Source organism: Notolepis coatsorum, assembly GCF_963971535.1.
Source record: "Notolepis coatsorum genome assembly, chromosome: 19".
Classification (NCBI taxonomy): Eukaryota; Metazoa; Chordata; class Actinopteri; order Aulopiformes; family Paralepididae; genus Notolepis; species Notolepis coatsorum.
This window is the reverse complement of record NC_140183.1, coordinates 60,366,500-60,391,911: the sequence shown is the minus strand read 5'-3', so window position 1 is coordinate 60,391,911 and position 25,412 is coordinate 60,366,500.

The following is a 25,412-nucleotide window of genomic DNA, read 5'->3' as shown; positions in this document are numbered from 1 at the left end:
TCTTAAAACTATAAATATTAACAAAAGTATGCACAGTCTCGACGGAGCGCACAGACAGGCAGCCGGACGTAGCGGCGCCAAATGTACAGTCTCACATTTGATCATTGCGGGTATCCATACATGTGTGTATATAACCTCTGCGCATGTGCAATAAGCTCTCTCCCTGCCCGCCAAGTTCATGTGTAGACGTGCGTCTTGGTTCCTGCAGTCCAACTCAACAAAAGTACATTAATAACATACCTAATAAGTATGTAGCTAGACATCCGTGTCATAAATATGAACAGAGCAACAGGTTATGGGCCCAGTGCTATGTCTAGTCAGCGATTTAATAGACTTTTGTTCGACGCGACGAGAGAGGATATGAGTTATGGGAAACTCGCTTCCTAGCGCACATGGAGTTGAGAGGACTCAGCGAGACTCTACTGAACGTGCCAGTTATCGCTGCGGGTGAAAATGCTGCCCAGTTGAGAGCAACAGACGTCAAGAAAAACAGAGAAGCGTACACGGAGCTGGTGCAAGTTTTGGACAATAATATCTTGTCGCTAATTATGCGGGATGCAGCAGCCGATGACAGGGCGGCAATGAAGATACTTCGGCAACATTACGCGGGCAAAGGAAAACCGTGCATGGTGAGTTTATATTGTGAACTCTCAGCTCTTCACATGGAAAGCAACGAGACCGTCACAGAGTATATTGTTCGTGCAGAGACAATATTCTCGTTGTTGAAAGGAGCCGACGAGAACATTAGTGACGGTTGCAAGTGAGAATGGTAGTGAAGGGACTGCCGGACTCTTTTAAACCGTTCGTGGTTCATATTACTCAGAATAATGACAACCTGACATTCAGGGAATTCAACACAAAACTAAGGAGCTTTGAAGACACAGAAAGGTACAAGCCAAGTAATAGTGATGACAGCGACAGTGTAATAAGAGCAGCCGCAGCAGTCACCACCTCACGTGGAAGAGGTAGAGAGAGAAAGAGTATGGCCGAAATTGAGTGCTACTGATGTCACAAAAAGGGGCATATGTCTCGAACATGTACGAACATGCCTGAAGCAAGAAGACCGGAACGCAGGAGAGACGCGCCAGGCCGGGGGAAGCAGCGAGACGCCATTGCGGGAGTGACCGGAGCAGAGCAGGGTGCAGCACGAGACCAGAACAGATGCTGGGGAGCGCACCGAGAGACAGACGGCACCCACCGAGAGACAGAGGCGGACGCCGATGACCAGGAAGGAAGGTTGTATTGCTTCAAGTTGAGAGAGGACACCGGGCCGGTGAGGCGGACTGTCGACAACAGAGGTTTGATGGTCGACTGTGGCGCAACGTTACACATGGTAAATTACTTTGCAAAGTTCAAAACAGTTGATAAAGACTTTAAGCCCAAGAGTCACATAATTGAACTTGCAGACGGGACAAAGGCAACTGGAATTGCCAAGGCCAGAGGAGAAGCTGAAGTCACCTTAATTGACAGCGAAGGGAGAAAGGTGACAGCACGACTGAAGGGGGCCCTGTATATCCAGACGTTTCCTCAGGACATTTTCTCTGTTAAAGCAGCCTCAAGCAACGGAGCAGAAATCCACTTCAAGGAAGGTGAAAATTGGATGGGGTATAAAAATTTGGGTACCCAGTTTAACATTGAAGTATTTGGGAAACTGTATTATCTGTCTACAGCTAATAATACTGATGATAATGTTGACGGATACAAAGGATGTCATGATATTGAAATGTGGGACAGAATCCTTGGTCATTGTAATATAGATGATGTTTCAAGACTAGAAGGTGTAGTTCAGGGGTGGCCAACCCGAGGCTCGCGAGCCGCATGCGGCTCTTTGCCTGTCAATGTGCGGCTCTTGCATCCATAAAAAAAAAAATCAATTTTTTTTTTTTTTTTTTTTTTTTTTTTACCTTTTTTTTTTTTACTTTTTTTTTTTTTTTTTTTTCACTCATTCCATAAGGACGTAGAATAAACATTTACAATTTTTTTTTAAATGGTCCATTTGCATGTTCTTGGTATCTGAATCTAGGGACATATATGGATCAGTGTCAGAAATAGTGTGTCTGTTACTAGGCTTGAGTAAATTGTAATGAACCAAAGGAGAATATCAATTCTATTTAAAAAAAAAATTATCTTTGACTGTAAATAACACCATGCTAAAATTGACCAGACCTGAAAAATCTAAGCAAATGAATAAAGGGAAGATGATTAAACAGAAGGTTTTGTAGATACAGTACTGAATTCTGCCATCTTTTTTATAATGTAAATTTCTCCACCATTTTTCATCATATTGCAACACCGTTTTTTGCAAGACGTTCACAGAAAGGTAGAGAAACTAACTGCGTTCTGTTTTATGGCAATAACGTTCAGGTTTGTGGGAGATAATCCCAAAAAATAAGAGAAATTAAAAAGTAAATCCAGAAGTCAGATGATTGACAGGGGCTGGTGTGAGCTGGGTAGGGTAGTTTTTCGAAATTTGAAAGCCCTGAGTCTCTTCCTTCAAAAGACTACACTCACTTTTGGCTGTGCCACTTCCTCCTGTCAATATGCGCCGGTTTCCGACTCAATGCCCTGAGATTTCTATAATCTTATATTTCACTAATAATAGTTAAAATAATTGGTAAACAAACATAATGCTGAAAATATACACTTTTACTGTATATCTCGGGCTTAAGAGGTTAACCCTGTGAGGCCCAAATTAAAAAGAAATTAGCAACTTCAGAGGCCAGAGGGTGGGACATATAAACACATTTACTATCAAATAGCATTGTGAGGCTGAACAACAGGACCAATTGACTATACATGTGCTTAAAGGGGAACTATCTTATAAATGGCTTTTTTCAGTGTTTACCATTGTTTCTTAGCTATGTGGACTTATATTAATAGGATATATGTCTCTAATTCTCATATTGGCGAATTCTTCCAATTCTCCTCTCACAATATTCACCCTCACTGAACTGAGTCATCTGAAAATGTGCATATCTGTGATGTCAGAGATTTCTCAGCTGCATAATAATGTGGCAGTTGATGTGGCAGTTGGCACCAGGCCACACAGTGGTTGGAGCCCAGCCTCAAAACGGCTTAAGATCTTGAGGTAGAAAAATGCGGTTTTTAGTACTTGATTAGAAATACAAAACAATGCATTTTTTTTTGAAAAAAACCTAGGTGTTCCATAGACTCACAGGAATTGTGTAAAAGTGCCCAAATAGTGAAAGAAATAGTAAAATAGTTCCCCTTTAACATTTTTTAAATAAACATTATTTTTTTAAATGGCTAAAAGTGATTTTGTAATTTTGCAACCGTGGGTCTCACAGGGTACTTTTAACCCTGTGAGGCCCAAATAAAAAAGACATTAGCAACTTCAGAGGCCAGAGGGTGAGACCTATAAACACATGAAGGGTGCCGTGACTGAAAAAAAAGGTTGAGAAACGCTGGTATATGGTGTGGCTCTTTGTGGTACCACAGTCATTTTTGTGGCTCTTAGTCTCTGACTGGTTGGCCACCCCTGGTGTAGTTGAAGGAATGAAAATGAAGGGGGAAAATGACTAATCTAACTTCAACTGTGAAACATGTACACAAGGAAAATTTGTGGAGTCTAAAAATAGACAGGCTGATAGCAAAGCTAAAAGAATACTGGAACTAGTCCATACAGATCTGTGCGGCCCAATCGAGCCTGCTGATAAAGATGGTTATAAATACACCATAGCTTTCACAGATGACTATACTGTAGCAGTATGACATGGACATATTTCATGAGGTCAAAGAGTGATACAGCTAAAGCTACAGAAAGATTATTAGCTGACACGGCCTCCTTTGGGCAGGTGAAAACAATTCGGTCTGACAATGGTACAGAGTTTACTGGAGCATGTTTCCAAGATCTGCTGAGAGAAAATAAAATTAGTCACCAAACTAGTGCCCCTTACTCGCCGCATCAGAACGGCACAGCAGAACGAAACTGGAGAACACTATTTGACATGGCACGATGTATGCTTCTAGAGCAGGGGTAGGCAACCCTAGGCACGCGTGCCTGCATAGGCACGCAGGGGCATTTTCATAGGCACAGGGGGCAGCAGTAAAAAATATATATATATAATTTTTTTTTTTTTTTTTTATATTATAGTGAAATATTTTGCACTGTTGTCACATTTATCTTGTTGAAATCCTCCCACAGGTTCTTTTTACTACCACATATTTAATTGAGACCCTTTATTTCAATTTAGCTGGAAATACATTGCTACATCATTCAGTAACATTTGCAGGGCCTTATAACAAAAACATTATTACGGTCACCATTGTGACCAGTGGGATTAATCAACTAATTTTATTATTTATTTTTCTATTTCATTGAACATTGCACATGTTAAAAGCAATTTTTTTTACTCAAAATGTGAGTATTACCAAGTCAACTTGTGTTCTTAAAACAATGACAATAAAGTTTTATTTAATGTGGTTGTGTACTTATTTTTCTGTTAACTTATTATGGATTGAAAACTGAACCTTAATGCACAGTAACTGAACTCAATATAACTTATTATAATTTTTTTTTTTACAGTAGTCTTGCGATCAATCAAAACGTATTTACACGATATACCTCACATTCACCCTCCATTCACATCCTGGTGTTCTCCTGGTGTTATCCATTAGGCCTGTAGGTGGAGCTATGATAGCACACGTACAGTACACACACCGATGGTGTGTGATGTGTCCAAAAATGAATGGGCAAATGTGAGTGAAATGGTCGCACTGTATGCAGCTGTTTGTCTACATTGCATCCCCCCCCCCCCAACTCAGATTTAGGGTTGATACAACCATCATAATAATATTGATGTCCCAACAATTATCAAAACTCGTGTCTTGGAATATACCTGTACACCCCTCGGTATTACTATTGAATGATGTTTTTGAGTTTGCAGTGAATCCACAGCTAAAGAGATTGGTTTTATTGGGTATCACAGTAGCTAAAAAGCTGATCGCATCACGCTGGTTTCAACCGGAAAAAATGTGCCGGAAAGTTTGGTTTCTTACATATCTCGATGTGATATATCAAGAAATATCTACAGCAAGAATTCTGGGTCTCAATGAATCCAAAATGTCATTGTGGGTAGAAGTGGTGGAGAGAATAAAAGCTAGCTTATAATGGTAGTGTCTGGTAAGAGTGAGGGATAATGGAGGTACTATCCAAGAGGGGGTCCGGGAGGGGGGGGTTCGAGCTGGAGCATATGTGTGTAGGGTTTTAGAAAATAGGTATTAGGGGTATATTCTATACTAACATTTATATAATTGTAATTTCGCTGGATATACACTGTATACGGTTAAAATGTTATTATAGACTATTTTTGTTTTATCTTGTTTCTGTACTTACATGTATTTTAACCACCTTGACTGAAAGTTTCAATATGCATTATGTGTTGAGTACTGACTTTTAATAATTTTTGTTTTGCAATAATAAAAAAAATATAATATAAAAAAAAAAAAAAAAAATTATGTAATAATGTAAAGATTATCATTAACACTTTGACTGCCGGGAGCCGTCTTTAGACGTCTTTGCTGGCCATGCTAAAGTTGCCGGGGGACGCTGTACGTCGTCTTTATATCAATATTTCAAAAATCTATAATTATAAACGCCCCCTCGCCCATCCGGTCAACATCAGATGACGTGTAGTAACTTCTAGAAGTACGTCTAGTTGGAATTTTTTATATCACGCTGATTGCCATCAAACTGTATTTCATCATCAATATAATGCATTTGGGGCTATATATCACGTTCTGGAGAAAGCTGCAGAAAGAGATGAAAACATACTTATACATTAGACCATACTTTACTATGAATATGTGAATGAAAAAGTTTAACGTTGCTACACAATGAACAATACATATAGGACTTTGAATGGGCCCTAATAATGGCAATGTAGCAATAGAAAAAAAAGTTATAGCCCTGCAAAGAAGGGGACTTTCTCCATAGACAAATAGCGCTGGCAATCTATGGTATATCATTAATTTAACCTTAGGCAACCAAAGTGTTAAAAAGACCTGATTATGAGAAATCTTTTTTACGATGCATGGAATATTGTTGAGGCACACTAGTTACAACTATATTTCAAACAGGCACTCCATGTCAAAAAGGTTGCTGACCCCTGTTCTAGAGAGTAAGATGCCAAAGCAGCTATGGAGGTTTGCGGTGCAGACAGCTGCACAGATACGCAACAGGTGCTATAGTAAGCGATTAAAGCAAACCCCATACAGTGCTTTCACAGGGAAAACACCAAATATTTCCCATATGATGGTTTTTGTCACAGAGTGCTATGCCTATAGACAAGACAAAAATAAACTGGATCCAAGGTGCGAGAAGGGCATTTTCATAGGATATGATAAATACAGCCCTGCATACAATGTCTATTATCCAAAAACAGGTAAAGTGTCAAAGCATAGATTAGTTAAGTTCATACCGAAGAGCAACAGAGACTGCCAGACCAGGCTGCAGAAACAAATTAGTGGGGGGGCATAAAATGTTCTCGGGGGGGCACAATGGTTTTTCAACACAGGTTCCCTTTTATACGTTTCAGCTGGCACAGCGGCGCTGTGGCTTGCTTGGCGCTGCCCACGGTGCTGAACTAAACAGCAGAGAGGCAATTGAAAAATCTAATTTCTCTCTATCTTAAGAACTTTCACTTATACAAAAACAGACTGAACGGATATATATAACAGACCTGCTGGTGCAGCGGACTGAGAGGAGGGGACACAAACAGGCTGGATAAGATGGTCAAGAAGGCCAGTAGCGTGGTTGGGGTGGAGTTGGACTCTAGCGAGGGTGGCGGAGAGGAGGAGCCTTGCTAAGCTCCAGGCCATCAGGGAAAACCCCTCCCACCCACTATACACAGACTTGGCTGACAGGAGGAGCATGTAATAGGCTCACACTACCTAAATGCAGCACTGAACGGCACAGGAAGTCCTTCATTCCGACAGCCATCAGACTTTACAATGCATCACTGTGCCTCACTGCATCACTGAGCACAGAGTGACAGTTACCATCTTCCTGGGCCCTCATTCATCAACGTGTCTTACGCACAGATATGTGCTTAAGCTGTGCGTATGACCATTTCTAAGCAAAGAGTGGGATTCATCAATTTCAACTTGAACTTGACTTCGTGCTTATGTGTACGCACAGCTCTGAGCATGCTTAGCTGACGCCCAGTGGTAGAATATCGTTACTACGGCATAAGCGCTCCTCAGTACATGCATTCGTTTCAACGCGGAAATAAAGACACTGGCGCGTGTTCTGTATGACCCCCGTAATTCATTATAGTTCATTGTGAAATAGCGATATTAGTGTAATTATTGTCAAACCCTAAATAGCATGTGGAATAGGTCTTTCTCTCCAAATGAATGCAGGTTTATATATATAGCGTTATGGGGTGCACTGACTGCGCTCGCAGGAACTGTTTTCAGAGATAGCATCAGATAGGGATGAATGAATGAATGAGGGGCAGTCTAATTGCAGAGAGAACATAATATTAACTAGAGTCCACTACCCAAGACACCTCCTTCATTTGTACCGCAATTTGGGACCCAAATTGGAGCTATGAGCTTAAAAGCTTTTCCGTGCTTATTTGAGAAGGTCCAGCTGCAGAGCCGGAGAGACAGACAGCAGAGAGACAGACAGACAGACAGATAGACACTGTTCCACAGTGTGTGTGTGTGTGTGACCACTAGTCTCCTAGTAGAGACCCCCCCCCTCTGGACCACCTCCCAGTAGAGGCCCCCCTCTGGACCACCTCCTAGTAGAGACAAGTTTTCTGAAATGTATGTTTATATATGCAAATGAGGCACTTCCCCATTAAATATGTGGACATTTATGGATGCAATAAGGCAAAATGAAGTAAAATGAACAACTAAATGTGTGTTATTGACGTTTTATTGTCACTAGTTTCATAGAAGACATGTTTAGGAAGCAAAATATAACAAAATCTCAAAATCAACAAAAAAAGTATATTTGCCTATTCACCTGCAGTGTCTCGCCTTAATCCTCATCTTCGTCTTCTTCCTAGAGAAGTCTCTACTAGGAGGTGGTCCAGAGGGGGGGGGGGGGCTGAGTCTCTACTATTAGACTAGTAGTCACACACACACGCACGCACACACACACACACACACACACACACACACACACACACACACACACACACACACACACACACACACACACACACACACACACACTCACACACACACACACACACACACACACACACACACACACACACACACACACACACACACACACACACTGTGGAACAGTGTCTGCCTGTCTGTCTGTCTCTCTGCTGTCTGTCTCTCTGCTGTCTCTCTCAAAATAGTATAAGTGCTATCTTGGCCCTGAGAGTTGCTCTCCGGCTCTGCAGCTGGACCCTTCTGAAATCAGCACGAAAAAAGCTATAAGCTTATAAAACGATTTAATATGCTAAACTTCGTTTTAAATTCCTTAATTCACTTTTGTTTATTTCATAAAGATTTTCCCGACATAATGCTACCTGCCCCGACCAGATCCGTGACTCTGTTGCGATACAGATTAATTATCTACTCAGAAAGCTTATAAAACGATTTAATATGCTAAACTTTGTTTTTAAATTCTTTAATTCACTTTTGTTTATTTCATAAGGATTTTTCCGACATAATGCTACCTGCCCCGACCAGATCCGTGACTCTGTTGCGATACAGATGAATTATCTACTCAGAATAGTATTATAAAGTGGCTATCTTTTATGCTGTAGATCACTGCTGGTATGTGCGTGCAGAACCTTTATTTCAGCGGGGACTGTAGTATTTATTTGACGTTACTGTACAATATATGTGTATTAAAAGACGGAGCTGTCTTTTATTGTATTATAATAATTATTAGTATTAAAAATAAATTAAGAAAGGCATTCTTATTCCAGCATGCATTAATGACACTAACGGGCAACGGCAAAACAGTGGTTAATGGTCTTTATTAGTGTTTGCGGTGTCCAGGCAGCAATGGTCTTTTAGGAAGTTAATAGATATAATATCCGACAGTGTACAACACCCTCGGTTTAGTCCATTCTTCCACATTTCATGGGGGTGTCCATTACCGTATATGGTTAATCGGGCGGTTTTGGTATGCAAATACGTGAAAGTGTGCACGAACCTCGGCGCAGGGCCAAGGTGATATTTATCATGACAGGTGTGCGTAGAACCTGCATACGCACGTGTGGTAAATCCCGTTTATTTTGTGCGTGCACTCATTCTAAATTCTGTGCTTACGTGTGGAAATAGAACATTTTCTACGTCACGTTGATGAATGAGGGCCCTGGACTTTACCTTTTAAACAGCAATGTGCAATATTACACCTACTGTAGACTTCAGTATATTTTTACTGTATTTATTTAATGTATCTTTTATTCTATTTTTATTCTATTTCATTTTATTCTATTCTTAGGCCATTTGTTTTGTTATTCTTATTTGTGACTTGTTCTGTCTAAATATTTAATGTTGAGTGATTTGCAGTGTCAAATTTCCCTCAGGATAATACATTTATATTCTATTCTATTCTATTCTATTCTATTCTATTCTATTCTATTCTATTCTATATCTTTGAAAAGTCTCCATTTATTCAACACTTCTGAATTCACTGACAAACTGAACCGAACTGACAAAAATAAGGTGCATAAAAAAGCAAACAAAATTCCTCCACAGGCTACTCACCATCATAAGTAGAGCGGCAAGCGGCGTTTGTGGACAGAGTGAAATCTTCTTAAAACACTGCCCCTCCACTCATTCCTGAACTTTTTTGTTAAGTCCTTCTCAAATGCCAACTGAATTAAATTGGCCTTAGTTGCGTCGATGAAGCATACTAAGGCGATGTTCTGTAAAGACGTTCTTGAGGGTAGAAAACGAATTCTCACAGAGTGCCGTGCTAGCTTCAGTAGTGTTGTTGTAGATATCAGTGCCCACTAGGGCTGTCCCCGACTAAAGATTTGGATAGTTGACTTTGGTTAAAAAAGAAAAAAAAAAATCTTTTGCCAGGGTGGGCACAGCTGACTCAGTGGGCGGGCCCGGCCCCCTAATGCCCGCCCATGGCGCCGGGACTGGAGACTGCCAGACACAAACAGGTCCACACAACGATGGAGACAGCTATGAGGATAGAGACTCATACGAGCCTGATGTAGTACCAGTTAGGACTGGTGAGCAGCCCCAGACTACCTACAGAAGGTGAAAGTCGTACACTTTCTAGTAACCAGGGGGATAGTGGGGGCAGAAACCGCTACCCAACTAGAGAGAGGAAGACCCCAGCATATCTTGAAGAATACCAGTGTAAAGCAGAATGTACTGACGAACAAGATGTATATTTTTTCTATAGAGCTGTATTTGGGGTACCAAACACATACAAGGAGGCCATGAGCTCTAATACGTCTCAGAAGTGGGCTAACGCAATGGAAGAAGAGATTAACTCTTTAAAAGAGAACGAAACATTCACTTTGACCACACTTCCTAAAGGGAAAACTGTTGTGGGAGGTCGCTGGGTCTTTACAATTAAAGAGAGCCAGGATGAATCTGAAACATACAAAGCTAGATATGTAGCTAAGGGCTATAGCCAGATAGAGGGGATATATTATAAAGAGACATTCTCCCCAACTGCTAACATGACGTCAGTGAGAATTCTAATGCAGATGGCGGCACAGGGCGGTTTAATGCTCTATCAAATGGACGTGAAAACGGCATACCTACATGCCCCGCATAGGCGGAGTTTGAACTTGACGCCAGGGGGTGCGACTGCTTGGCGAACTATACCCGCGAGCACGCGCAGCGGGCGCGCGCGATTTTTTTTGACCTTTATTTTATTATTTTAGCGTTTTTACAATGCCCTAACCCCTAATTTTTTATTTTATTTAGGTAGTACAGCAGCACACACACACACTCACACACACAGCACTACGGGGATCATTTTTAACTGACTTAGGCTCTAATTATTATTATTCATAGAGACTCTCGAGCAATAATAATTATTACAGCCTCCATTTTTCGTGGACGAAAAATATACCAGGCTATAGATATCAATTTTCCCGAAATAACGCTACCTGCCTCGACAAAATTCGTGCATTGGTTATCCAGATACATTAATTATCATCTCAGAATAAGTGGCTTTGTATCGCGCTGCTGCTGCTGCTGCTGGCCGCGCGTTGCCGTTAACCCTTTCACTGCCACACTACAGAAGGTTCGCCTTATAATGTGACATGATTACTACTATAAAATGAATGTATTGTAAAACAAAACATAATAGAATTCAGATTTGTTTCTCACAATTATTATAATTTTATTAAAATAAAAATAATCTTGATTAAAAAAAAAAAAAAAAGGCAATTTCACCCCCGGCCACCAGGGGGTGCAATGCACCCCCTGAACCCCCATAAACTCCGCCCATGATGCCCCGATGGACTGTGAGGTCTATATAGAACAGCCGGAGGGATTCATAGTTGAGTCCAACACTGATGATCGTTTAGTTTGTAAGCTAAACAAGTCGTTGTGTGGCCTGAAACAATCAGGGCGCAACTGGAACAAACTCCTACACGATCACCTAGTAGAAAACGGATTTATCCAGAATGCAGCCGACAATTGTGTATATGATAAACAATCTGAAAATGAGAAGGTGATCCTGATTATTTGGGTGGACGATTTGATAATTGCAGCCAACAGCAACGACTTGATCAGTGAGGTGAAGGAAATGTTAAAAATGAAGTTCAAAATGAAAGATCTAGGGGAAATGAAACATTTCTTGGCTATTGATTTCACACAGAAAAACGGAGAAATCAAGATGAGTCAGGCAAGACACATTGCAAAGGTGCTACAGAGGTTTAACATGTCTGACTGTAAACCGAGGTCAACACCCTGTGAGCAAAAGCAAAATTTTGATGAGGAGGGTGAGGTTGTAGATGCCACAGGTTACAGAGAGATAGTTGGCAGCCTGATCTACATAATGACCTCTACTAGACCAGACCTAAGCTGGGTGGTCAGCAAGTTGTCACAATACCTAGCACAGCCAAAACAACAACACTGGGTAACAGCTAAACAGGTGCTACGTTACTTGAAGGGCACAAGTGAATATGAGCTATGTTACAAAAGAAGTGACAAAGACCTTAAACTAGAGGGCTATAGTGATGCCGACTGGGCGTCAGACCAAAATGACAGGAGGAGTACTACTGGGTACTGTTTTAGTTTGGTCAAAGAGGGTCCAGTTGTATCCTGGAAGACAGGAAGCAACCAACAGTGGCTTTGTCAACATGCGAGGCGGAGTACATGGCTCTAGCAGCCACTGCCCAAAAGAGCCTATATCTTGTTCAATTACTCTAAGGTATGAATAAGGAAAGGCAGCACACACCAGTGACAATATTCGAAGACAATCAGGGGACGATTGCTCTGTCCAAAAATCCAGTATGTAGGCAACGGAGCAAACATGTTGATATTAAATATCATTTTGTGCGAGCTGCACATATTGATGGTAAAATATCCATTGAATACTGTCCCACAGAAAACATGATGGCCGACGTGTTGACCAAACCACTGACAAAAGCAAAGAAATTCAGATGTTATTTGTTTGGGGAAACATAGATAACCCAGAAGTATCAAACAACAAAAAGGTTGTGTTTTTCTTGAGTTGTTATTCAAGGAATAATGTGCCAGACCGGCATATTGTTTATGTTTTTAAGGAAGAGCTGTTTTTCTTTTCATGTGAATTTGTAAAGGTGAGCCTGAGCGGGGGTGTTGGACATAATGTAATGTACAGTCTCACATTTGATCATTGCGGGTATCCATACATGTGTGTATATAACCTCTGCGCATGTGCAATAAGCTCTCTCCCTGCCCGCCAAGTTCATGTGTAGACGTGCGTCTTGGTTCCTGCAGTCCAACTCAACAAAAGTACATTAATAACATACCTAATAAGTATGTAGCTAGACATCCGTGTCATAAATATGAACAGTGCAACAATCACAATAATGTTGTGGGTCGACCAGACCCCGGTGAACAGTGGGTGAGTAACAAAAACACCACACAAGGGTTAACCGAACCCTCACAGAGATAAAACCGTAACCACATGCACATCCACGGAGAACGGGCCATTTGTCGGATGGATTTAAAAGGAAGTCGGTGTCACAGTGGGATTCCCGACGGTGCCAGTCCCCCAGCTACTCGACGTAAATACCTATAAGCGATGGTCCCGTTTAGACGGCTCAACGCAGCAAGCCTTTCGGGAATGTGGACGTGCCTGTGGCTAACTGCTGTAGCTTGTTGTCTTACTTTCTTTAATGAGGCTCCTTCGAGGCTCCCCGCTCATTAAAAGAGTTGTCAGCAGTGACTATCTAAGCATGACCTGTAAAGACACACTGTTCTAATCCACAACCCGGTGTGGGAGGACTCCCAAGGCCCCGCTAGCGATGTAAGTGTAACAGCAGTCAACGTGTATATTTTCAGCACTACATTTGTTTACCAATGATTTTATGCGTTATTAGTGAAATATGAGTTTATAGAAATCTCAGTGCATCGAGTCGGAAAAGGCCCATAGTGACGCGAGGACTTGGCGTAACCTAACTTTTGAGAGAAGAGACCCAGGGCTTTCTATGGGGTTTCGAATTTCATAAAACTACACTTCACAATTCACACCAGCCCCTGTTAATCATCTGACTTCCAACGTGGCAAAATTCAGTACTGTATCTACAAAACCTCCTGTAAATAATCTGCCCTTTATTCATTTGCTTAGATCTTTTGTACACATTATCTCAAGAAGGTGCTGAATGGCTCAGTGGCAATCACGTCAGGGCAATGTTAGCATGGTGTTATTCACCATCAAAGATGAAAAAAGGAAAGAAAAAAAAGGGAAAATTGAAATTCTCCTTTGGTTCATTACAATTTACTCAAGCCTAGTAACAGACACAATATTTCTGACACTGGTAATACATTCCCTGATCCATAGATCCATAGATGTCCATAGATACCAAGAACATGCAAATGGACCTTGTAGAAATAGATCAATCTTCCATTTCCTTATTACAGAGTGTTTGGTCAGTAACATGGGTCTCTCAGTCCCTCTACTCTGCAGTAAACAGAAAATATGTTCTGATATCCCGTTCCCACTTAATCCAATCAGGAGAGAGAACCCTAGATATTTTCTTTTATTTCATGAAATCTTGCCATGTCAGATTTGGTTACCACACTGGCAGATTATCTTACTTGTTTCAAGCTAATAATATTTGCATATTTTTGTATTTATAATTTTTTTGTCAGACCATTTTTGCAGAGTGGAGTTCTCTCTCCTGATTGGATAAAGTGGGAACGGGATACCAGGAAATTTATTTTGTATTTACCGCAGAGCAGGAGGGACTGGGAGACCCATGTTACTGACCAAACACTCTAGCGTCCCGCTACAACAGAACAATGTCCCGCAATTCAAAGATTATATTATTATTATTATTATTTAATTTTTTTTTAAATGTTGTTAATTTAATGCCTCGCTCCAATTAAGTGTGTCAGTGTCACTCGAGTGAGTCAGAAGAAACACGCACCTCTACCCCTGCGGGGCCAGCCGTGTATTAGGTCTAACAGAGTGACAGCCAATGAAATGGGTGCATTTGTCACGCTGTCCAAGGTGCTGAACTGCTCTCTCCGTGTTGACGGCTTGAGTCCCGCTCTGTTCTGGGACATGATCGTGTCAAGTCGTGTTATCCACACCACCATTCAAATCAGTTTGTAGATAATTAATCTGCTGTCTATATTGGTTGTAATAGAGTTAACAGTTAAGTTAACATATGTTAAGTATTTTTACATACATGGTTATGGCTTTATTGTTTTAAAATCTGCATTGTTTAAAAAAATGTGTGGGTTCACCAGACATATTGCGGAGACTGTGCTGTCTCGCCTTTTCTTTACGTTATATAGGGTTTGTGGAGACTTTGGGTCTCACCCTTTTTGTTTGCTATGAGCAACTGAGTGATCTGCTATTCACAATAAAAACATTATTATATTGTGAAGATCAACCATCGCATTCTGTAACTGAGGGGTACAATTCCCTGACTGTATTGATAAGTATGGTATCATTAAACCACTACCGCTTTATGTACTTTAATTACTGGCCATACAGTACATGATATATAAATATGATGAACACTTCCCACAATAAATCGGTTCCACACAAAGTTATAATTAAGTATTTATTGCAGCAAAAGGTACATAATATACTTCTCTATTATACTTTGGATGCTCTTGTAAGGCAAAGAAATGTGCGTAGGCAAATCAATAATGAATGTCCATTCTCTGGTTACGCAGGAGGTAATTATACGACCTGAATCTTAGGGAATTATATCTATGGTGCACTGGTAATATATATAGCGGGAGATACTGAAGGGTCCCCCCGGTTGTAAGCCAGCAGGGGTAGAGGATCTGTCGGTAGTAGAGAGTCTGGTCAACGATGACTAAGGAGACTCCAAGTACAGGAGACGGTGCAATAGTCTCTTGATCCACAGACGAATACAGCTGTTCTCCGTAGACTGTAGCTCCACAGTGAAGAAAGCTAGCCTGCCTCAGGCTCTCTAAGGTGCAGACTCGACATGGCTCCTCACAGGGTAAATCCCACACACGTGTAGGCGTCGGCGATTCTCCGCTCCATAAATCACAGGACCAAAACAAATATAATCCAGCCGCAAATGGCTATGCAGTCGTCGGGTAGATTAATCCAGTGTACATGTCCACACGGTCCTCGTCCAGGTCTCCTCGGGTGAAAGCGCCATGAAAGCAGCCCAGCCTGGATAAGCACTCTAGCTGGTACGAGGAAGCGCTGGTGATGCTGGTCACTGTAGAACTTTAGCCGCACGATACACTATACACAAATAGACTATTACTGACTTAATAGAAATATGTCGCACTCGACGGTATAGCGCCAAACTCTGACACTTCAGTTATTAATTCGCACGCGGTCTCAATGCTCTCTTTGGGGCCAAACAGGCCATACTTCACCGCACGGAGTATCGTGGGTGAGGCTTCAACTTTAGTTCCTAAGTGCTTCTGTATTCACCTGCGCCATATTTATATGCACAGCGAACAATCTAGTGCCAGCCTCATTTCTGTCTCGTATTCTTGGGCAAGGCCGGGCATGTACAGACATGTCTTGACGGTGGCTTTGAACCTGACTCTGGAGGCATGGCCCTGGCGCCTGTGGACCGCTGTCCAATAGGAGAATGAAATATTATGGTCTGTACTAGGCTAAAGGGATATTCCGTGTATATGTACAAGGAATATACAAGGGATATCAAAACGATATACAAATACTATGCAATATATATCAATCAATAAATATATATATTCGGTTTAATCTGATCCTTTGTAACACATTCCATCTCCTCTCTTCTACACTTCACTGCTAATAATGCTCAGGAAAAGATGGCTGAAAAGACTTAGCTCCTGCTCTTTCTATTAATGGCGTGATTTTATCAGCTTGGATACCAAGATTGATGGTTACCTGCTTAATGATGAAAGTGTGATTAAATAAAGATGTTGGTGACATAGTAGCAGCTGAGAAGGTGATTGGTGAAGCAACTATACAGTTTAGATGGGTTGAGAATTACTTAAACAACAGAGAGCAATTTGTAGTTTTCAATGGTAATCAATCACAGCTGGCTGTACTAAAATGTGGTGTTCCACAAGGGTCCATTCTAGGACCCTTGTTGTTTTTTATTTATGTGAATGATCTTGCAAATGCATCCAGTTTATTGTCACCTATATTATTTGCTGATGACACAAATCTCTTCGTCAATGACAAGAATGTTGATTCCCTTATTGATAAAGCAAATTCTGGACTCATCCATTTTCCTATTGGTTTCAGTTAAACAAGCTATCACTCAATGTCAAAAAATCTAACTTCATTATTTTTAGAAATAAGAACAGAAACATTTCAGACGGAACCAAGATTTGTATCAATAACAATGAACTTGCACAAGTTTCATCAGTGATATTCTTAGGTGTCAATATCGATGAGAAACTCTGCTTTAAGAATCATTGTGAAATTGTTTGCAAGAAGGTTTCAAAATCGTTGGGCATTATAAAAGGGGTTAAAAAACAATAAAAAAAATAGCACATTACTAACTTTGTATTACAGTTTAATTTATCCTCACATCTCTTACTGCAATATAATTTGGGCCAGCACTTACCCATCTTACTTACAAACAATCCATAGAGCTCAGAAATCCGTTGTAAGAATTGCAACCAACTCTTCTTATTTAGCCCCAACCAAACCATTATTTAAACAACTGCAACTACTCACAATGTATGAGGTCAACAAGTATCAAACAGGGGTTCTTATGTACAAAGTAATTGGTCTTCCTTTATCTTTGCCTAATTTTTTAGTTCTCATTATCATGCACATCTCACAAGAAGAAATAAAGACTTACGCATTCCTTTCTGTGGGACCTCTGTTGCCAAATTCCCATTTGTTTATCAAGGTGCAGTGATGTGGAATGATATACAAAATCTAGAAACATGTTCCACTTTAAATATATTTAAAAGTAAGCATAAAAAAGAACTACAGATACTGTAGTCTATAGTATCCATGTGTATTTGTGTAAAGTCTTTTAAAAAAAAATCCCCAACATTATAATAGTTGTATAATGCTGTATTGTATGTATCTGTGTGTATGAGAGAGGGATATGCGCATGTGTGTTTGTGCATAATGTGGGGGGGGGGGGGGAGATTTTCTTTTGTGTAGTTAACCTATATAGCAGGGGTGGGCAATTATTTTTCCCGGGGGGCCGAATGAGCAACTGAAAATATGTTGGGGGGCCGGGCCAAAATTCCAAACTCAATTATGCATAATATACATTTTATTTCTATATAAAAAGCAGTAAATGGCATTGTTTTGACCCCTGGTAAGAGTGTATGTTATTATTTGGCAATTAAAAGGTGAGGTTAGCTTTCAAAAATATCATTTATTCAAATAGAATTTATTTCCAAAATGATAAACTAAATGTGAAACATTAATAACGAGTTTCTATTGTTTCTATTGAAACAAGGATTTTCATAGCTTTCTAAAGACATCACATCATCTTATAGCAAAAATAAACAAGACATGTCACTGAACTGTGTAAAGAAAAGTGTCCCCGTTTTGTAGCCCTTTTTACTTTACATGCCTATATTAAACATTTAAGAAAAAAAAATATCAAGTGTCCCATTTCACTTGTTATATTTCCACATTTTAGTGTTCTTCAGTCCTTTTTTGTTTCATTCAGTGTGAGAAATCCAGTCTCTGTTGAGCTTTAACAAGTCCATCAAAGTCAGGTTGCATGTCTGAGGTGGAGATGCGAAGCACAGCTGCCAGATGTTCATCAGTGAGAGAGGATCTGTACCTGGACTTGGTAAATGTCATGACTGAGAATGTCTGTTCACATATGTAGGTGGATCCAAAGAGAACCAACATCTTCTGAGCATGTCTCCTAAGCGTATATTGTGCGTGTGAACGTTGACATGAAAAGAAAAAAGTTAAAAAATTAAAAAAAAAATTATTATCATGTAATCTTTCGCGGGCCGGTCAGAATCATCCCGCAGGCCGGATGCGGCCCGCGGGCCGTACAATGCCCAGGTCTGCTATATAGGTTTAAGAGGGGAGGTCGCTTATTGGTTTTTTTACCTGTCCTGCACATTTTAATAATGATAATGATAATGGCTTGGATTTATATAGCGCTCTTCATGACACCCAGAGCGCTTCACAGAGTCCATTATTCATTCATACACAGTCATACCGGTGGTGGTAAGCTACAATTGCAGCCAGAGCTGCCCTGAGGCAGACTCGCGGAAGCGTGGTGAATAATCATCGCCTACGGCCCCTCCGACCACCACCAACATTCATTTACATGCATACACATTCATACGAGGCAAGTAGGTTAAGTGTCTTGCCCAAGGACACATCGGCGATGGGATGGACATGGGCCGTTATTCCAGAATGTATGTTTGTAAGTGCAAATAACAATAAACAAATAAACAAACAAATCTATACAGTTTAATAAGATTAATAACAAAATGTGCTATATATAGCCTACCGTCTGCGTTGACTATGAAATAAAGGCATTTAAATAATAAATACATTTCTTTAATTTTAATTAGCAATACAAAATATATATATTTTTTTTTTCCCTCACCTACGTGTCCCGCATTGTCCCGCAAAAGCAGTGCTGCTGTCCTGCGACTGAACCATTTTGACCTGGTCACCCTATCTATATCAGTGATGGCTGTCAGAATATAGAGCTATTATTTCAACATGTAGAGCACTTATTTGAACAAAACGGCACCTTTAACATGATTTAAAACGGTGTGTGTCGGAGAAATTCGGAAAGAGATCATGGGGTAAGACCAGGATGGGGTTTAAAACGCATTTGTCTCTCCTCTGAGGAAAAATAGGAACTCTCACCTTCCTCTAGTTTTTTTTCTCTCTAAATCTCAATTACAAACAATGGACGTGGGATCAATTTGATTGACTGGTGTGTGTGTGTGATTTGCGCCACTGGCTCCCGGCAGCCAATTAAGTTGAGTTACTGCAGCCGCGGTGCCCTGCCACTGATATGTGAGGAAGACACAGCCTCCCGACTGGCGATGGGAAATCACGGCTCTCTGAGAGGAGTCGGCTCTTTTGGCTCCGTTCCTTTCAGAGAGCCGTTCAAAAGACCAGGCTCTCTAGGGCGCCCGAGTGGCGCACCGCATTACTGCGCTGTCGACCCGGGTTCGTCTCCCGATCCCGGACGGATTTGCTGCATGTCCTCCCTCCATATCTTCTCCCGTCCTTCCTCTCATCTGCTCTCTGTCAGTCATGTCTGACCAGAATAAAAAAAAAGCTGTAAAATTCGTATTTCTTTTTTTTATAAAAAAAAATTTATACCAGGTTCTCGTTCATTGTTTTTGAATTTGTGTATCCCTGTGAGGCCCTCGGTTGCAAAATTACAACACCACTTTTAGCTTTTAGCTATAAAAAATCTGTAAATGTTTATATTTTAATTTATTTACCACATTTACATAGTCAATGGTCCTGTTGTTCAGCCTCATCATGCTATTGGATAGTAAACGTTTATAGGTCCCACATTCTGGCCTCTGAAGTTGCTAATGTCAATTTAATTTGGGCCTTGGATGGATGGATAAGAGGACAAAGAAATGCGGGACTGTCCCGCACAAATCATGATGTTTGGTCACCTGTTACGAATCGGGGAAGGTGAAGGAAGGAGAGGAGAACCCAGTTTGCGGACAGGAATGGAACGGAAGAGGCAGAGACGGCAGGATAACGTGTAAATACAGACTTTACTAGGACGACGACACGTTACAAAAAGAAACATAAACGGCGCAGCCGTGGTGGCACTAATAACAGCGAACTGAACTGTGAACACGGAAAATAAAAGACAACAAAACGAAACACTAACAACACTTACTTAGGACGAATGACAACAGTGCAAGACGACAAGGACAGGAACAAGGGGTAACCGGAGGTATGACGCCACAATGAGGAGAAGACAGAACCACACTTATATACACAGACTAATTCTAATTGGAACCAGCTGGCGAACCAGTCCAAAACACAGAATCAACAACTAGACACAAAAGCATATTACAAAACACAACTAGACAGGGGAACAACATCACACAAGGGAAGGGAAATTCAACAACAACACACACAATGAAATCACATTAATTATCCCATTAATTATCCTAAACATATGTGTTAACACAGGTAGAATGAAAGTTTGCACCATCTGCTGGTGACCACTAGAGGGTGGTATGAGACCATAGAAGGGAGGTAGGGAACCAATGTTTCTCTTCTCATCACAGGCCCACAAAGGGCTAGGCCTGGGATAGTTACCCTAGCTGCAGTACGTCACTGTTGCATTTCACTCTTTTGATAGTTAACCTCTTAACCCAAAGCCCAGAAAAGTGGCAATACATTTTTTACTTGAACTTGAGGACTGCATACTCTCAATTTTATTATATATTTTTGTAATTCTATTCTATTTTATTATGCTTCTATTTTATTATGTAAAGCTGAGTCCAAGATTTCATTAAAAAATTATATATATATATATATGCTGCTGTGGGGGACAATAATGGACAATAGAAATCACATTCACATTCTGTCACATCCATGTTCAATGTTATACACAGGGTGTGGTTAGAGGGCATTGACATTATGTAGTCACACGGGTCGACGTGATGACGTATTAGATTGTATTAAGGAAGTGGGAAGTAAACATGGCACTTCACGTGTATTGCATCTAAACAACCGTCTGGCAGTCTGTTTGTTCTGCACTCCTACATTGGTGACTCTGACTATCGTTTTTGGACGCTTCCAAAGACTGGATTACATTTTTGAACAAGCAAACATGAGTGTTAACGCTGTAGCAATGAAGCTACCGGAGTTCTGGGAGCAGCAGGCTGCTGTTTGGTTTGCGCAAAAACGGAGGCGCAGTTCGCTATATGGAGGATCACGGAGGATGATACAAAGTACTATTACGTGGTATCGGCGCTTGGCGGTGCTACCGCATCCAGAGTAGCACATCTGCTCAGGAATCCTCCAGAGGATGGAAGTAAGTACGACGAGGATGGAAGTAAGTACGACACACTGAAAGACGTTCTGCTAGAAACTTTTGGTCAGACGGAGTCTTTGCCGGGCCTGGCCGATGCTAAACCATCGGAGCTAATGGATTGAATGTTGGCTCTACTACCAGGCAACCACAAGCCTTGTTTTATCTTTAAGGAGCTATTCCTACAGCAGCTACCATGGCAAGTGCGGTTGGCTTTGGCTAACTCTCCCATTACAGACTCTCCGCCCCCTGCTGTTGCTGCTGCCCTGTCCAGAGCCCCCGCCCCTGCCCAGAGACAAAAGCCCACAGGTATGTGTTTCTACCATGCACAGTTTGGCTCTAAAGCTAGATGCCTACCCCCATGTAACTACCCCCATGCCAAGGTGTCGGGAAATGAGAGGGCCAGCACCCGCTAGCTGCCATGAGTGTTGGCCATGAAGGCAGTTTATTATTTATTAGAGACACACTTTCTGGGCGGCGTTTTTTGTGCGACACTGGGGCCACTGTGAGTGTTTTACCCGCATCTGTTTTGGATATACAAGCCAGAGTACGGGGTTCACCACTAGAGGCGGCCAACGGCAGTCCCATACGGACCTATGGTGAACGGCATGTGACATTGTGTTTGGAGGGGCAGCATTTCTCATGGACATTTGTTACCACTGAGGTGTCTAACCCATTGTTAGGTGTAGATTTTTTGTGTGCCCATGGGCTGCTGGTGGACATTAAAAACCGGTGCTTGGTCAGCGCAGAGACTTTTAGCTCATTCCCATGTGAACTCAGTGGTTCTAGCTCCTCAAGGTGGTCCAGTACCCTTACTGCCTCTGAGTTCTCAAGTATGTTGGCTGAGTTCCCAGTTCTTACCATGCCAACCTTTTCAGCAGCTACAGCTAAGCACGGTGTGGAACATTATATACCGACTACAGGCCCGCCAGTACATGCCCGTGCATGGTGCCTGGATCCAGGTAAACTGGCTATTGCTAAGGCTGAGTTTGAGGTGATGGAGTGCCTCGGCATCGTGCGCCGGTCCATTAGCCCCTGGGCCTCGCCACTCCATATGGTGCCAAAGCCCGCCGGTGGTTGGCGCCTGTATGGTGATTATCGGCACCTGAATGATGCTACGACCCCTGACCGCTATCCTATACCACACATTCAGGACTTTTCATCTCGCCTGGTGGTGCAGGTCATATTTTCTAAGGTTGACCATGTTCGTGGTTATCACCAGGTGCCGGTGCAGTCACAGGACATTTCCAAGACCGCGGTAATCACCCCTTTTGGGCTCTTTGAGTTCCTCCGCATGCCTTTTGGTCTCAAGAACGCTGCCCAAGCATTTCAGCGCCTCATAGACAGTGTGTTAAGGGACCTGCCTTTCCTGTTCACTTACTTAGATGACATCCTCATCGCCAGCTCCTCCAGGGCTTAACACATGGTTCATCTCCGCACACTTTTTGAGCGCCTGAGTCAGCATGGCTTGATTATTAACCCAGCCAAGTGCCAGTTTGGACTACAAATAATTGATTTCCTGGGGCACCGCATCACAAAGGATGGGGCAGTGCCTCTGCCATCGGAAGTGCAGGCTGTGAGCGAGTTTCCGCAGCCCCCCACCGTCCGGGCACTACAGGAATTTTTGGGTATGGTGAATTTTTATCATCGCTTTGTGCCTGGCGCAGCCCAGTTCATGCAGCCCCTCTATGAGGCACTCAAGGGCAAACCTGCTAAGCTCACTCTCACTTGGACAGAGGAGATGGATGGAGCTTTTAAAAACGCCAAGCAAGCCCTGGCTAGGGCGGCCATGTTGGCGCACCCATTACTTGAGGCGCCGATCGCTCTCACAACCGACGCATCGGATTATGCTGTTGGGGCAGTGTATGAGCAGCTAATCGATGGTCACTGGCAACCCCTCGCCTTTTTTAGTCGGCAGCTCAGAGCTAGTGAGCGCAATTACAGTACCTTCGACCGGGAGCTCCTCAGCCTCTATCTTGCGGTACGGCATTTCCGTTTCCTGTTGGAGGGCCGACCATTCACAGCATTTGTCGATCACAAACCGTTGACCTTTGCTATGGCCAAGGTCTCAGAGCCTTGGTCCACTCGCCAGCAATGCCAGTTGTCCTCCATCTCGGAGTTTACAACGGACATCCAACATGTTGCCGGGAAGAACAACCCTGTCGCCGACTGCCATCATCAGTACGGTCCACCTCGGGATTGATTATGCACAGATGGCAGCCGATCAGCTTTCCGACAAGGACGTCCAGGCATGTAGGACCACCGATACAGCTTCAGTTGGTGGACATCTCTTTTAATTACATTGGTTCTACGCTTCTGTGTGACATCTCACTTGGGCAGTCTCGCCCTGTTGTCCCTGCCGCTTGGAGGAGGCGGGTTTTCGACGCCCTTCACTGCCTTTCTCACCCGGGCAGGAAACCATCTCAGCAGTTGGTGGCAGCCAAGTTCGTCTGGCACGGTCTTAAAAAGGATGTTCAAGATTGGGCTAATGCTTGTCTTGAGTGTCAACTGGCCAAGGTGCACCGCCACACCAAGGCCCCACTAACCCCTTTCAGTGTGCCTGAAAGGCGGTTTGATCATGTGCACATAGACTTGGTTGGGACACTGCCGCCATCACACGGTTGCACCCACCTCCTTACCATGATTGACAGGACGACTCGTTGGCCAGAGGCCGTTCCGCTGTCTTCAACTACATCTGCCGACATTGCACGAGCATTCATCGCCACCCGGGTTGCCCGTTTTGGTGTTCCATCGGACATAACCTCCCACCGGGGGCCTCAGTTCACATCGGAGCTCTGGAATGCTGTGGCCCAGGGTCTCGGGGTGAAGCTGCACTGTACAACAGCTTTTCACCCTCAAGCCAATGGACTGTGCGAGAGGTTTCATAGGTCAATGAAGGCCGCATTCAGGGCCAGTCTCCGGGACAATGGGTGGGTTGACAGACTTCCGTGGGTCATGCTGGGCCTCCAATCAGCCCCTAAGGAAGATCTTCAGTCCTCCTCAGCCGAACTGGTTTATGGGCAGCCATTGCGAGTCCCCGGGGATTTCATACCCAACACCACAACGCCTTGGTCTGCTGGCCACCAATGCTCTGTTTTTCTGGACAATGCCAAGGTATTTAGGCTGGTGCCTACAGTACGTCACAGCACATTGTGCCCCAGGCTTATATTCCACCTGATCTCCATACAGCAAAGTACGTCTTTGTCCGCCATGATGCCCATCGGTCGCCACTACGGCCACCATATAAGGGGCCTTTCCATGTTCTGGAAACAGGGGACAAGTAATTTGTAGTCGAAATAGGAGGGAAACCGGACCACATTTCAGTGGACCGTCTGAAACCAGCTCATGTGGACCTGGACCGCCCGGTTCCTGTAGCGCAGCTGCCACGGCGCGGCTGCACTCCGGCCATCAAAACCTCAGACCACCCTCCGGGGTCTACGGGTTCCACCATGACACAGGGTTTCCCCCTGGCCGTTAAGTCCTCAGGTCACTGGTCCCGTCGCTACACAGACTCTGGACACCCGAAGCCGTTTCGGCAGGATTTTACGGGGTCCTCAATGGCTCATGCTGCCAGTTCTTGTGAATTCTGGGGGGGCGCATGTGGGGGACAATAATGGACAATAGAATTCATATTCACATTCTGTCACATCCATGTTCAATGTTATGCACAGGTTGTGGTTAGAGGGCATTGACGTTATGTAGTCACACGGGTTGGCGTGATGACGTATTAGATTGTATTAAGGAAGTGGGAAGTAAACATGCACTTCACCTGTATTGCATCTAAACAACCGTCTGGCAGTCTGTTTGTTCTGC